At 43.3% G+C, this 15,787-nt stretch overlaps 1 protein-coding gene across 9 annotated transcripts in view; it reads left to right on the forward strand.

The window, feature by feature from the left end:
- LOC135200446 (copine-8-like) overlaps positions 1–15,787 on the forward strand; it is a 138,432-nt gene that overhangs the window by 90,172 nt on the left and 32,473 nt on the right. The window lies entirely within an intron of this gene.

Consider the following 15,787-nt stretch of genomic DNA (forward strand, 5'->3'; position numbering starts at 1 on the left):
TCTGTATTGGGTTCCTTAGTGAAATACCTGACTAACAACTCTGGCTGTTGTTTTGGGTCCATAGTATGTTTTTCAAGTGGAATTAAGTCTCCAGAAGTCTTATTTATGGCTTAAATTTATTGTTTCATGACTTTATCATATATTCTTAATTTCCTTCATCATCATACAAGTTGAGTTGATAGTTGAGATAATAAATTTTTACACCTGATCATTTGAATGGGGTTTTTGTGAGTCATTCATTGAAACATAGCTGCTTTATCAGTGATTCCCCATGATAAGTTACCATGATTCATCAAGACATCTTCAGACACCCTACTTGTCAGTATCTTGTGAACTTTGGCTTATTTTCATTGCATCTTCCTTCTGGAGTGCTTGATATGAAGTATTGTTTTCTAGGAAATCAGTGAACTAGGAATCACCTTGAGACAGTATCTCTCTCTCTCTCTCTCTCTCTCTCTCTCTCTCTCTCTCTCTCTCTCTCTTTCAATTTTTCAATATGCAATAAGAAGTGTTTTCTTGCAAGATATGGAAGAAGCCTGTTTATTCTAATAATGCAGGTTTGACATCAGTGCTGCTTACAAATATCTTGCCGTTTTGTGGTCGTTATCGTCTTCATTTCCCATCTTATCATTTCATGTGAGGTTGTCTTTCATCAAGTTCAGAAGTGCTCCTTGTTTTACAACATATCTCCTGTCCTGCTGGGACTAGCTATGCATCCCATAACTTTTCATTCCGGGAGACGAACCAGCATTACACATAACACAGCTGATGACGAAGCAGAGGAAAAAGCATGAAGCACAACTACTGCAATTTGCACCTGTCCCAAAGGAAGGTCAACATGGGAATCATGGAAGGCCATCTAAATAAGTAGATGTCCACGGGACTCTTGGGTGGATAAAACCACAGGCTTTGCTAAAAAAAAAACCAGGTTTTGTGGAGTAGAGCAAAGGGAAAGTCAACTCTCCAAGGGTGTCAAAGAAGGACTTGTGCGTCACAACGTTCCAAGCCCAGTTGGTGACTAGCATCCACCTTGTATACGCATGAGTTGCCAGAAGCCACAGATTCTTTGCTTTACAATCTTTGATTGTTTTTTAACTGGTTTCCAGCTGGCACTAGAAGATTATCTTATTGTTAAGACCTCAGGTTTGTTAGCTATGAAAAATACAAATTGTTTAAAATTTTTTACATTTTACCATTTTCTGCTTATCCTATCAAAAAAACTGGAAGCTGAAACTTGGATCCCAAGCCATGGAAAGAGTAGTCTTCTTGTTAATCTGTTACACCATTTTTCCTAGTTTCCTTTTACCCTTTTCTGCTTATGCTTTTCAACAGTTTCCTCACTCTCAGAGACTATAATCTGAAAATTGGATCATAGTCTCTGGAAAGAGTAGTCTTCTAGTACAAGGCATGTTGTAGTAATCTTGTCAATCTATACCACCTTTTTTCTTGTATGACCAGGTATTCCTGCAGTCTTTCATGTTGTAAGCAGCACACTGCTTATCACATCTGTTCAGACAGTCATAACAACTTCCACCTATAGTAGATTCACATCTACTGTGCACAAGATGTCTAGACCAGTCCCTTATGATGCTCCTGATTGGCTGTAGATAAGCCAATCACAGGGCTAGAAACTGTCTCGAGAGAATTCACTTAGGCAGGGTGTATGTTCCACCTCTCCTGAGGGATACGTTTGACAGACATTTCCCTCAGGAGAGGTGGAACATACATCCTGCCTATGTGAAATCTCAAGAGAGACTGAGAGTTTCCAGCCTTGTGATTGACTTACCAACAGCCAATCAGGAGTGTCGTAAGGGACTGGCCTTAGACATTAGATGGACAGGTGATGTGAATATAGTGTCTACTATAACTTCATATTGCTTATTCATTTGATATGGGGGAGACTGAAGATCATTTCATGTTGAAAGGAGCAGGTTGGCAGCTCACTAGAGGAAATATCTTGGCCTCTACATTGTATTTGCAACTACTTGCAGGTTGAGGGTGATTGGCTGGTGACTATTTCAGATTTATTTTGGTTTCTGGTGGTGACTGTTCAGGTGGCTATCCTCACTACATGAATTGAGATCAAAATGCCTTTTCCTTAATCAATTGAATCAGACCTTTTGCCACATATCTGATGTTTCTTGAAAACAGCCCCCCATTTTGACACTAAGGGCCATTTCTAATCCATTTAAGGGGACCGTCCGCTATGGCGGATGACATGTCAATTTGAAAAAATAAAAAATCGAGTTATTACTTGTATCTATGCAGAAACATGCCGTGCATGCTTTCCAGAAGTTTCAGCCAATTATTTTCACAAATAATGAAGATATGGCGGTTTTTAAATGATGACGTCATCGTAACTGCGTCGTCTGTATGACTTGAGTTTGACAGAATCGTTTTTGCGTGTTTATTTTTGCATATATACAGCGATTTTTTAAGATTTTTTTCAAAATTCTCATACATCTGGTAGCAATGAAAGGTAGTGTGACACTGGGCGAGAAGCGAGCTGCTCAGAGCGGTTATTTATAGGCGAGACTCGGAGAATGACTCAGTTACGCCACAGACGTCAAAGTGGTTACATGCGCGTAGGCACTTGCGTTTGGTTACTAGCTATTTACGTTGGTTTTATAACTTCTTAGTGAACTTATAGCAATGCCGAAGTTACCTAAGATCAAGAAGGCTACTCAGCAACTATGGCTAGCAACATTAGCGAAGGCCAGGAGTGTGCTGAAAGAAAAACACGAAAATTAATTGTTTTCAGCTGCCCTCATTGTCTCATGTCTCGCCGTCAACATCATTATCTGGTGTCCGGCTGAGGGTACTAACACCACTTTTAGGGGTAGGACCACGATCCTTGATGTAGAAATCAACAATAAAAGTACAAATAAAGTAATTATAATAATGTTGTTTTGACTTTTATAAGAAAAAAGCAAAAATTAACATAGCAAATCTTTGGGAGCTCATAACTCAAAAACATACTTATGCGCATGTCGGTAAAAATTACTCGTTTATTTATTATCCAATTTTAGAGAGAAAGATATCATTGGAAAGAGGAATAAAAATCCCATAATTTTGTGTGACAGAATTTTGATATCTTTTTTTTCTTTTTTTTAGAATTTTTTGAGTGTCTAGACTAAAAAAAAAAAAAAAAATTCATAAAAAATAAAAAAATTAAAAAATCAAAATTCTGCCACACAGAATTCTTCTGTATATAAAGAAGTTTTTATGGTATGATTTTCAATACAACTGATGTCATATTAGCGGAGAAAACTCTACCAAATTTTTTTTTTTAAATCATGATTTTTGCTAATAAAACGAAAAGTTTTTTATCAAATGACTTGAAATTTTTATATGATGAAGGTATTATATATATCTAAAACATATATGAAAATTATGTATTTTGCGTAATAAATAAAAAAAATAGACATCATAGCGGACGGTCCCCTTAAGGGGGCCGGCCGGAACCCCTATATATGGTGGTATAGGGCGAAAAATGCAAAGTCATGAAAAAATTCATGGAGCTTCATATGGCAATTGAGAATACGTATACGAAATATTTCTTCAAAATTCCTCTTACTTTCGTAGTTACAGGGTAATTAGTAAACATAACTCAATAAGCCTAAAACATTCATCCGTACAAGAAAATGCAATATTTCTTCTGTTATCGTAAATTTTGATAATTATTGGCAAAGAAATTGTGAGAAATGGCATCTGTAGAGATTCCGTGGCTCGCAGAAGCGTCTGAAGCGAGTATCTGGTTCAATCATGAATCAGTTGGACCATAGACGTCAAGTAGATTACACGTTCGAGTTTCACCTCGTGACATTCGCTTGCTTTTACGTATGTTTATGTATGTTTCGGCAAGAAGTTCATCATGCCAATGAGGAAAAGACAAGGAAAACATCTCGCTAACATACAGACAAAGAAAAATCGCTCAAACATTATTACAGAATATCATAATATACGCGTAGTTAGTGAAGAGAGAGGGGAGGGTTGTCTAGTAACGCCCCGTTCTTGCCTGACAGCACACGTCACACTATGCCCAAGGCTACAATCTTTGAGCAAATAATACCCAAAATGAAATATGAAATTCATAATACGTAATCATGATTTATTAAATTGTCTTTGTAAAAAGAGAGTACACCTTTCGAGTCACCTTTGACATTCTCTTGCATTTACGTTTGTTTATCTTTGTTTCGGCAAGAATGTCATCATGCCAAAGAGGAAAATACAAGGAAAACATCTCGCTAACATACAGAAGAAAATTCGCTGTAATAAGCCGAGTTAGTGAAGGGGAGAGAGGGGGTAACGTAGGAAGGAGTGCCCCATCTTGCCTCAAGCAGTGCCCCAGGCTACGATATATGAGCAAAGGGATCATCATTTATGATTAAATTAGGATAAATAAAATAGTTTTGGTTTATTAATACACAAAAAAGAAATATACATTCATATTAATCATTATTTATTAACATTTTCTTTATAGAAATACGAAGGAAAACTTTGAACGCCCGTATCTCAAAACTATACTTATTGACCTTCAAAATCTATCTCCTCACTTAGTTTTAAAGCTATAACATTGGAATTTGGTATATAACTCAGAAACACATTATAGAACAATCAAATAGAGCCCTTTTTTCCAATTTTTGTTTCGTCTTTTTTTTTATAAATTTTTTTCTCGTGATTTATAGAGTTTATTTTTTTACCATATTGAAAAATTCATATCTAGCAAAAAAATGACTTTTAGAAAAAAAACTCCATTTGATTGGAGGTCGACATCAGGTCTATATATGGTAGTAATCCCAGGTCTTAATATTAAATATCAAGGGAGGAGATAAAATTTGAAAAATGGTTATTTTCTGGATAAATTGCCCTGGCGTCACAAAACCGAAGGTCAGAGGCGAAAATCATATGCGGTTTGGAGATGTCCCAAGTCACCTTATTAAGTGGTATGAATGTCAAAAGTCCTGTCGTTAAAAAACGGCATTAGCCGGCCGGCCCCCTTAAGTGATGCAATTACAGGTACATTATTTTACTGTACATACTGCCAAACAAAATAGAATTAAAACTTTTTCTGTCTCTTTGGATGGAAGAAAAGCAATGGTACATATGCTGAAAAAAAAAAAAACAATGGTATGTGTGCTACGACATATTAAACTATTTTGAAAATAGAAGTGTTTGCATGTTGGCTCTTAGTTGCATTTGAATAATTAGTACTTTGACAAAATTATTTAAACATTTTATGATTTTTATCAGATTTCTTGTGTATTTTTGTCTGATGGAAACTTATCAAGTTCAGTATCCCTAACCCTTATCCTACTATGTATAAGATGGTAGTGTTTTATGTCTTGTTAAGTATTTCATAATTTTTGGTCCCTCAGTTAACAGTGGTATCAGTTAACGGCTGCCGGTTTTATGGGGCTTGTCTAGCGATGCTGTTAACTGAATTTTCGGTGCCGATCTCTGGTTAGCAGGTCCAATTTCTAGTTAACAGCAGCGCGAATCTCTGGTTAACGGCGCCGTTAAGCAGGTTTTTAGAGCTGTTATTGCTGATTTTTGGTTAGCAGCATTGGATGGGGACGGAACCCCCGCTGTTAACTGAGGGCTGCCTGTATTTATGTTTTTTTCTGTTATAACCCCTCCACTCACATGCCTTTATTTGGGATCTTTAAGTGTCCCAAATACTGCGATCTAATGTTTGTGCCACATTCATGATAAACAAGACTTTAAAACCTCAGGTACCTGCCAGTCTTGTCCTTCACTTTTTGTCATGTATCAGCTTTATCACAACCCTATCATTCATATACTAGTACACTCGAATTTCAATTCAGGTGGTTGGTCAGGTCTGAGCTGATGAATGTTCCAGAATGGTGACCAAGATTGTAAGTTTCAGGTATAATATTAGAGATGACTTACCAATGGTGGACAAAACAACACTAGCTGCTTTGGTGCATGCTATAAGGATTTTACCACTAGTAGTCCCACGATTTGACAGCTGACCAAAAGTATGTAAGACTTAATTCTCTTCTGTGGCAGCCAGAACACAACTCAAGACAAGTAGTAACCTGTTGTGACCCTGAAGGATAACGACCACAGTCATCTTATGGGAAACAACCGAGTGGACTACCTGGGCCAGTCTTGCCCACTCGTTGACCCACCTTCCAGAAAAAGTACTTTAACACATCCTGACACTGGAGATGGACACCGGTCACGAGTCCAAGGAAATTCGCGATTTTTCGGGAGGAAAGAAGAAGAGTGCGCCGGATAATTTTTGAATAAATAGTTAAACATCAGTGCAAGGTTATGAATGACATAAATTTATTACATATTCATGATAATTAATTTGAAAATATTCGTTGTTGAAAAAGTAACTAGATTCCTGACACAAATGTCAACGGTTTTGCTGTGAACAGTACCTACGGTGTTGTTTGCGCGCTCCTATTGTTTATCAGCGTTGCCAATTGGTGTGTGTTTACCCTCCAAACTGGGTATAAGACTTATAAAAAACCATGGAAATAAGATAAATTAGCGTAGCTATTGGTAGTATATATACATATTAGAGCAATTTTATCATTATTGCATTACCATGACAACTACAATTCATGGAAACAGTTTGTAAATGTAATGTTTACATTTATTTCAGGCATAGGTACCATTATTAAAAATAAAAGTCAAAATAGTAATATAGACTTGAATTAATAAAAAGTGCGATCAAAAAATTACAAAATCTGTCGTCTGCTTGCCAGTGCATTTGGCAGCCAGATGTACGTACCAGGTGTCCATAAAGTCCCAGTACCATTACAATTATTTATTGCTCAGAAACCATATAACAGAGCAATGCAGTTTTTTGTAGAATGTTCTACATTCAAGTTTACATTCAGAGCACTTCATTCTACGGAAAAAACTGCATTACAGGCAGTCCCCGGGTTACGACAGGGGTTCCGTTCTTGAGACATGTTGTAAGCCGAAAATCGCCGTAAGCCGGAACATCGTAAAAAATCCTAAGAAAACCTTACTTTTAATGCTTTGGGTGCATTGAAAACTATGTAAACTTCATTAACATTGCATTTTTCATCAAAAAAACCTTCAAATATTGATTATTTTGCATTTTTGGTGTCATATTTCATCTGCTAGATGAGTGTTGTAGGCATCTTAACCCTGGAAATAATGTCCTACAGCAGGAGTCCTATCATCCTTCTGGTGCTCTGAATATTTGGCATTGTTGGGTGGTCGTTTGCTGCTGATCTTCGGGTGGCGGTAGGGAGGAGAAACGTTTTTTGGGTAATGTTCAAGTTAGGTTTCTCCTTTCCTATATGGAGGGCTTCCAGGATTTCCTAAGTCTTTGGTTTGCTATCATCACTGCAAGTTGATGATGGCGTGAGTTATCGCCTGCTCCCCGCTAGCTCCAAGAAGAATGGCCAAGAACAGTCATCCTCTCTTTTATCCCTCTACTTCCTAGTTTTGTACATGAACTTTCCTGCCAGATATATACTTATCTTAGGTCTCTGACGCCACGACAGAAAATTCAAAACTCGCGGCACACGCTACAGGTAGGTCAGGTGATCTACCTTACCCGCCGCTGGGAGGCGGGTGTAAGAACCAGTCCCCCTTTCTTGTCAGATTATTTTCTGTCGCCGGCTGGACAACACCTGTTGTTCAGTCCTTACGATAGTTAAAATTCGTTCTCGTTGCCGACGATTTGGATTTTGGTGAAGTACCCTTTGTTTGTTGGCTTGGCATACGCTTTTTGGACTGTTTTTGGGATTTTTCTTTTGGATTTCTCTTACAATATCTATAATCATGGATGATTCTGAAGTTAAGAAACCTAGTTTATTTAGGGTTTGTTCAGAGAAGGAATGTAAAGTTAGGCTTCCTAAAGCTGCATTAGATCCTCACTCGGTATGTGCGTCTTGTAGAGGGAATGAATGCTCTTTTATTAACCCTTGCAAAGAGTGTGAGAATTTGGATGAGGATGGTTGGAAGGCTCTTTCTTCTTATGTGAGAAAGTTAGAGAAGGATAGGGTGCGCAAGGCTTCTTCAAAGAGTTCTAGTAGATCGAGGGTGAGTGAAGTTGACGCTGAGAATCCTGTAGTAGAAGTAGTTCCTTCTTCCCCCCCCCCCAAAAAAGTTTCAGCCCATGCGCCCAGCTTTGAACCCGAAGATTCGTTTTCGGAAGTTGCTTCTGGGAGAGCCTCGATCAGGAGTAAGGAGAGCCTCGCTCGCTCTCGACAAGGTTAGAGTGATGATAGTGCAAGTGATCAGTGCAGTGCCCCTAGTGCAGTGGAGGGTGCGTCTGACCGGCTCACTAACGCTTCCAGGCCTAGACCTCTTCCAGACTCCCAGACCCAGTGGAGGAGGAAAGTCGAAAGCCGCAGGAAGGTTAGGGAGAACCCCCACCGGTCAGGCGTCCCCTCGGCAGTTCCTGTTGCTCGTTCCCAGGCTGCCTTGGATCGAACCAAGAAGGAGTTATTGCGCCAGTGCTTCTCGTCATCTTCGTCGCCTTCTCCTCAGCGTAGATGGAGCGCCTCGGAGTCGTCTCGCCCTCTCAAGAGGCCCTGGAAGGATCCTTGCGCCCTTCCTTCCAGCCCCGAATCCTTCGCGGAAGAGCCAGAAGTGGAACGCAAGAGAACCAAGATTTCGTCCGGTTACGCTCTCCTGTTCGCTCTCGGACTTCGTCCCCTGTAGAGGAGTTTAAGAGATCTCCTGCGCGTATCCTGGCGGGTCTGCAGGCGCAGATTGCGGCTTTAGCGGAGTCTATTGCCGGGACTTCTCATCGTCGGAAGGACGCCTCACTTCCGGTGAAGATGTCTAAGAACGTTCCTTCGGCTAAATCTCCTTTGGCTAGAGAAGCTTTTGAGCCTGTTAGTAGGAGGTCAGAAGTGCAGGCTGGAGCTCGGGATCGTTCTCCGAGTAGGCTCTCCTCTCTTCCCAGCAAGAGTTGTGAGCATGTAAGGCGTAAGGAGCCAGACAGGCTCTCTCCTCAGGATTTCCGCTCCTCTTCAGTTAGGCGTCAAGAGCTTGACAGACGTCAAGAGCCTCGTTTTCGTCAGGAGCGAAGGAAGAGTTCTTCGCCTGGTGGCCACTCTCCTTTTGATGGACGCTCGGAGCCTAGTAGGCGTCAAGAGTCTAGTAGGCGCCAAGAGCCTAGTAGGCGCCAAGAGCCTGGTAGGCGGCAACGGAAGCTTTCTCCTCCGTTAGATCACTCCCGATTGGATAGGCGCTCAGAGCCTTGTAAGCGCCGCGCTTCTGACAGGGATTCATCTGTGGATGTTTTCTCTCCCCGTGGCAGGCATCAAGAGCCTGGCAGGGGTTTTGAGCTCAATAGGCATCAAGAGCCTGGCAGGCGTATTGAGGATGGCAGGCGCCAAGAGCCTAGCAGGCGCAGAGAGCCTGATAGGCGCTCTCCCTTATCCAGACGCTCTTCTGTGGAGTTAGAATCTGTTTCCGACAGACGGGCCTCCACTTGTAGGCGCTCTCCTAGTAGGCGCTCCCCAAGTAGGCGCTCCCCAAGTAGGCGCTCTCCTGGGAGGCGCTCTCAAAGTAGGCGCTCTCCAACTAGGCGCTCTCCTAGTAGGCTCTCTCCTGGGAGGCGCTCTCAAAGTAGGCGCTCTCCTGGTAGGCGCTCCCCGTGTAAGCGCTCTCCCAGTGGTTTTTCTCCCAGTAGGCGCTCTCCGAACAGGCGCTCTCCAAGGATTAGCTCTCCTCCGGGCAGTAGAGCTTCTAGACGTCATTCTTTGGAAGAATTTGTTGGTGATTCGGAGGAAGATTTGCCCAAGGATGCTTCGGTTTCTTCGTATAAGAGACTTACAGACCTCCTCTTGCAAGATTTTGAGGAGTGTCTTTCGGCCGTTGCTCCTCCGTCTCCTCCGTCCTTATTTTCAACGACCAATACGGCTAAGAAGTCTTCAGTCGTTAAGATGAAGCCTACAGTGTCTATGAAGAAGGCTCTGAAGAACTTTGACGACTGGTTGCTTTCAAAAGAAGAGAAAGGCAAGACAGTTTTTTCTTTTCCCCCGTCCAAGCTGACGGGTAAGATGGGGTTCTGGTACGAGTCAGGAGAGCCCTTGGGTCTAACTCTTCCCTCTTCTGCAGACTCGGACTTCTCTTCGTTGGTTGATTCCGCACGTCGCTCGGCGCTGAATTCTGCGAAGACGACGTGGGGTATGAGCGAGTTGGATCACCTTCTGAAGGGAATGTTCCGAGTCTTAGAAGTTTTTAACTTTCTTGACTGGACCCTTGGAGTGTTGGCTAAGAGGACTCAAGAGCAAGACACTCTTTCGCCTGAAGACCTCCACGCAGTTCTGTCTTGCATGGACAAGGCAGTGAGAGATGGTTCCGGGGAAATTGCTTCACTTTTTGGTGCAGGAGTGGTAAAGAAGAGGGCCGTTTTCTGCTCTTTTCTTACCAAGGCGGTTTCTCACGCACAGAGAGCTTCCTTGCTGTATTCACAGCTTTCCCCGCAACTCTTCCCCAAGAAGACTATTAATGATATCTCCAGCTCGTTATCAGCAAAAGCGACGCAGGATATGCTAGCTCGCTCGGCTAGAATTCCGAAACCTTCGTTTCAACAGAAGACGAAGAAAGAGGCTCAAAGTAGGCAAGAACCCTTTCGAGGAGGACCTTCGTCTCGCTCTTCTTCCTCCAGAGGTTCGAGACCACCTAGAAGAGGAAGGACCTTCTCCCGGTCTATTAGGGCCAAGAAGTAGTTCGTGTGTCCTCCAGACAACTGTGGGTGCCAGACTTCTGAACTTTGCAGATGTCTGGGCACGAAAGGGGGCGGACAACTGGTCCCTCGCGATCATCAAGAGGGGATACCTCATTCCCTTTATCTCGAGACCACCCTTGACCACCACTCCAAGGGCACTGGTGGCCAAATACAAAGACCCACTAATGAATCAAGCCCTCGCTCTAGCGGTAGAGCTGATGTTAGAGAAAGAGGCAATAGAGATGGTTCAGGACCCTCTTTCAGCGGGGTTCTACAACCGTCTGTTCCTAGTTCCCAAGAACTCAGGAGGATGGAGACCGGTTCTGGACGCTGAGCGCCCTGAATGTCTTTGTGAAGAAGAGGAAGTTCGCTATGGAGACGACGTCATCAGTCCTTTAGCAAGCTCTTCGTCCCGGGGACTGGATGGTGTCGCTGGACCTTCAGGACGCTTACTTCCATGTACCGATCCATCCTTCTTCTCGCAAATTTCTCAGATTCATGTGGGGAGGGAACGTTTTTCAGTTCAGGGTCCTATGCTTCGGCCTTTCCACGGCCCCCCAAGTATTCACAGGACTGATGAAGAACGTTGCCCAGTGGCTTCATCTCGAGGGAGTGAGGATTTCCCTCTACTTGGACGATTGGCTTATCAGGGCCAAATCCAAGGAGAAATGTCTGGAGGACTTACGAGTGACGTTGGATCTAGCAGCTTCTCTGGGTTTGCTAGTGAATTTCGAGAAGTCACGTTTTTCGGGCGTATCCGTCCCCAGAGAGGATAACCCGAGGTTTGGAGAAGGTAGCAATCTTTCTAGAGAAAGATGTATGCACAGCGAGGGAGTGGATGAGTCTGTTGGGGACACTCTCCTCGCTGGAGCAATTCGTTTCCCTAGGAAGGTTGCACCTCAGACCCCTACAGTTCTTCCTGACGAGGAACTGGGATCGGAAATCTCAAGGTCTGGACTTTGCGTTCAAGATTTCGCAAGAGATAAAGGAGGATCTACGTTGGTGGCTAGACCCTCTATTGTTCAAGGAAGGCCTTTCCTTGCAGGTTCGGAACCCCAACCTAGTGTTGTTAATGCAGACGCTTCGGACAAAGGTTGGGGAGCTACTCTCGGGTCGAGAGAAGTGTCAGGCACCTGGATGGGGGATCAGGTGTCCTGGCACATCAACAAGAAGGAGCTAACAGCGATTTGGTTAGCTCTCAAGACCTTCGAACCCCTCGTAAAAGGGAAATATGTTCAGATCAACTCCGACAACACTACAGCCCTGGCTTACATTCGGAAACAGGGGGGGACTCACTCTTTCTCCCTGTACGAGACAGCGAGATCGCTCCTCTTGTGGTCAGAGGAAAGGAACATAAGGCTTCTCACCAGGTTCGTACAGGGAGAAAGAAATGTCAGAGCGGATCTGCTAAGCAGAAGGAATCAAGTCCTTCCCTCAGAGTGGACTCTGCACGCGGACGTATGCCAGGAGCTGTGGAGGACATGGGGCAAGCCCCTCTCGATCTTTTTGCGACTCCAGGAATGCGCGGATAGATCTATACTGCTCCCCTATTGCAGACCCAAGAGCAGTGGCAATAGATGCATTCCTGATGGATTGGAGGAATCTGGATCTCTACGCGTTCCCGCCTTTCAAGATTATAGGGGAAACGTTAAGGAAATTCGCAGCGTCAGAGGGAGCAAGGATGACGTTGATAGCTCCGTTCTGGCCCGCCCACGACTGGTTCACAGAGGTACTGGAATGGCTGGTGGATGTCCCAAGATCCCTACCTCTAAGAGTCGATCTGCTCAAACAGCCCCACTTCGACAGGTTTCACAAAAACCATCCCGCTCTCAGTCTGACTGGATTCAGACTATCAAGAGTCTCGTCAGAGCTAAGGGCTTTTTCGGCAAAGTCTGCAAGGGCTATTGCCAATGCACGTAGACCTTCCACATCTAGAGTCTACCAGTCGAAGTGGGATGTTTTTCGACGCTGGTGCAGGACTCATAAAGTTTCCTCCTCCAGTACCTCTGTGACTCAGATAGCAGATTTCCTTATCTTCCTGAGGGAAAAATGCGGGTTGGTTGTCTCCACCATCAAGGGATACAGGAGCATGCTTTCCTCAGTTTTTCGTCATAGAGGATTAAACATATCTGAGGACAAGGACCTCCATGATTTAATCAGATCGTTTGAAACGGTTAAAAGAACCTCCTCCTTAGTGCCTAGCTGGAATCTAGATGTCGTGCTGCTCTTCCTGAGGTCCTCAAGGTTCGAACCTCCCCATGCTGCTTCGTTCAGAGACCTTTCGATGAAGACTCTTTTTCTCTGTGCGTTAGCGTCAGCGAAGAGGGTCAGCGAGCTGCAGGCTCTAGAAGGTGAGGTAGGTTTCCAAGGAGGCTCCGCGGTTTGCTCTTTCTTCCGGCTTTCCTAGCCAAGAATGAAAACCCTTCTTTGCCGTGGCCCAGGAGCTTCGAAATCAAAAGCTTATCCTCCTTAGTTGGGACAGAAGAGGAGAGATCTCTTTGCCCGGTGAGAAGCCTGAAATATTATCTTCAGAGGAAGAAAAGACTTGCTGCTAATGAGAGCAATCTCTGGTGCTCTGTAAGGGACCCCAGTAGGCCCTTATCTAAAAATGCACTCTCATTCTTTATCAGGAATGTTATTAGAGAAGCACACACTTCTTGCAATCAGCAACAGTTTAACCTTCTGAAAGTCAAGGCGCACGAAGTACGGGCCATCGCGACGTCTTTGGCTTTCAAGAAGAATTTGTCATTACAAAACCTTATGAAGGCCACTTTTTGGAGGTGTGAATCAGTCTTCTCTAATCCCTACCTAAAGGACGTATCGATTACGTATGATAAGTGTTTTGGGCTAGGCCCTTACGTATCGGCGGATTCAGTGCTGGGGCAGGGAGCTGAAACACATCCTTTTTAATCCTTTTTCCCTGTTAGTTTTAAGTTTGAGTTTTTTGGTTGTACGAAGGAGGTTGCAGGAGGCAGCTCTTCTTTGTATACTAATGTTAGTATTTGGTTAGGTGATCGGTTGTGCTTGGAGGCTCCCTTGCAATTGGTAGTGATAGGCTCTGGCATGTAAGCGGGTTGATCCCCATTGACCAGATCCTGCTTGGATTCTGCCAAGTAAGTGGACTCAGTTCCCATTGGTAGACCCAAAGAGTTCTTCGGCCATAGGTCACGCCCTCGCTGAGACTCTTTAGGCAACGCAGACTAATAGACAGTAACTATCAAGTCTTCTGCCTAAATCAGGTAAGAACCAGAGGTTTATATTATGTATTCCTTTAACATGTGTTGTCCCCACTTTCTAAGTAAGTATGTGTCTCTTTCCCTCCACCAAGGGTGTCAATCAGCTAAGTATATATCTGGCAGGGAAGTTCATGTACAAAAATTATATTGTTAGTATACAATAAAGTTTTGTACATACTTACCTGGCAGATATATACGATTGATGGCCCGCCCAGCCTCCCCTCAGGAGACAGGTGGAAGAAAATAACCTGACAAGAAAGGGGGACTGGTTCTTACACCCGCCTCCCAGCGGCGGGTAAGGTAGATCACCTGACCTACCTGTAGTGTGTGCCGCGAGTTTTGAATTTTCTGTCGTGACGTCAGAGACCTAAGCTAAGTATATATCTGCCAGGTAAGTATGTACAAAACTTTATTTTATACTAACAATATCATGTTACACTGGGTGGAATGAAGGAATAGAGGAACTCAACGTATTACACCTCCCAGAGTTCGGATGCTAAAGACTGTTCCTGGTTCGATCTTCGGATCTCTCCAGTGTTCCCATTTTGGGGAACAACCAGTTCGGCATGAACCAGTTGTCTTCGGTGTCCTGTTTTCGCCGTAGAAGCTTCCCTTCGGGATAGCTTCCCTTTGCTCTCTTCATTAGATAATGAAGGTGGTCTGCTTCCAGTAGTCCTTATCCTTTTTCTCTTTGAAGTGAAGAAGAATTAGGCTGATGCTCGGTTGACAGGAGCCTACGAATATTCGTACTTGTATACGTATTCTCCTCGCGACATACATCTGTTATCAGTTGTACTGTTCAAGTACAGGCTTATACCTGTAAGTTAATTCTTCTGGTGTGTGACCAAGATAGACAGTACCATCTCTTATTTTCCTGAAACTCAGTACAGCCTTTCGGGTCTCCCAAGAGTTTCCAATTTTTATTATGATACTACTCTTGGTATTGTTTTAGCAACAACACCATAGGGATGATATTGCCACCGAACAAGGGGGTTTTGTTTCCCTCTTGTTTTGGTTAACATATAGGTGCTCGAGGGTATCTGTCGTACACTTGATAGCTCTATAAGACGAATGCATTCCAAGGCGGTATGTGCAACCAGGCAACTCAGCCTCATAGACGAGTAAGAAGCAGAGTATGTACTGCCTTCTCACTTAGTTTTTGTTTGTCGTTGTATCGTTTCTTCTATGTAGAGCGTTAACTTCTATTTCAGATCTCTGCCCGGCCATCATAGACTTAAGTCTCTGGTTGGCTTTGGATTCTCACTTATGGTTGATATTTTGTGCTCCACAGTTGCCATTGCGAGAGTCACAGACAGAGATGTCTCATTAGACTCATTATCTCTTTCTGTTTGCCCACTGTACAACAGAATTCTGTGAGTCTTCTGCTTTGTCGCAGTTGATCCATAGGCCACTGCGATGATTTACAATGATTTTTTGGATAAACACTGCAGTTTTGTGTCTTCCATATTCTTTTTTCTAATTTGTAAAGTGTTCAATTACTAGTTGTTCACCCTCAAATTGGAGTGAGGTTGAAAGACGTATCATGATAACTCAGCTGCCAGTGTGAAGAGAAGAGTTCCTCTCAGAATCTGTCTCTTCTTCTGTTTAAATGTGTTGTCTTCTAGTTTTATATGGACTTCATGTTTGAGACACATTCAGTGTTGTCAAGTGTTTTTTGGCCTCCTTTGAAGCGAAGCTAAGGATGTAAGAATGGCCTCTACTTCCTTAGTTTTCAGGCGTTATCTGCCATCAAGCTACCATAGGCATAAGCGATCTGTGCTTAATAAGGGATTTTGACGTAAGGAAAAATCTATTTCTGGGCGATTGGCTCGTGTCGCCAGCGAAATAT

The sequence above is a fragment of the Macrobrachium nipponense genome, chromosome 26 (assembly GCF_015104395.2).
Source record: "Macrobrachium nipponense isolate FS-2020 chromosome 26, ASM1510439v2, whole genome shotgun sequence".
In the NCBI taxonomy this organism is placed as follows: domain Eukaryota; kingdom Metazoa; phylum Arthropoda; class Malacostraca; order Decapoda; family Palaemonidae; genus Macrobrachium; species Macrobrachium nipponense.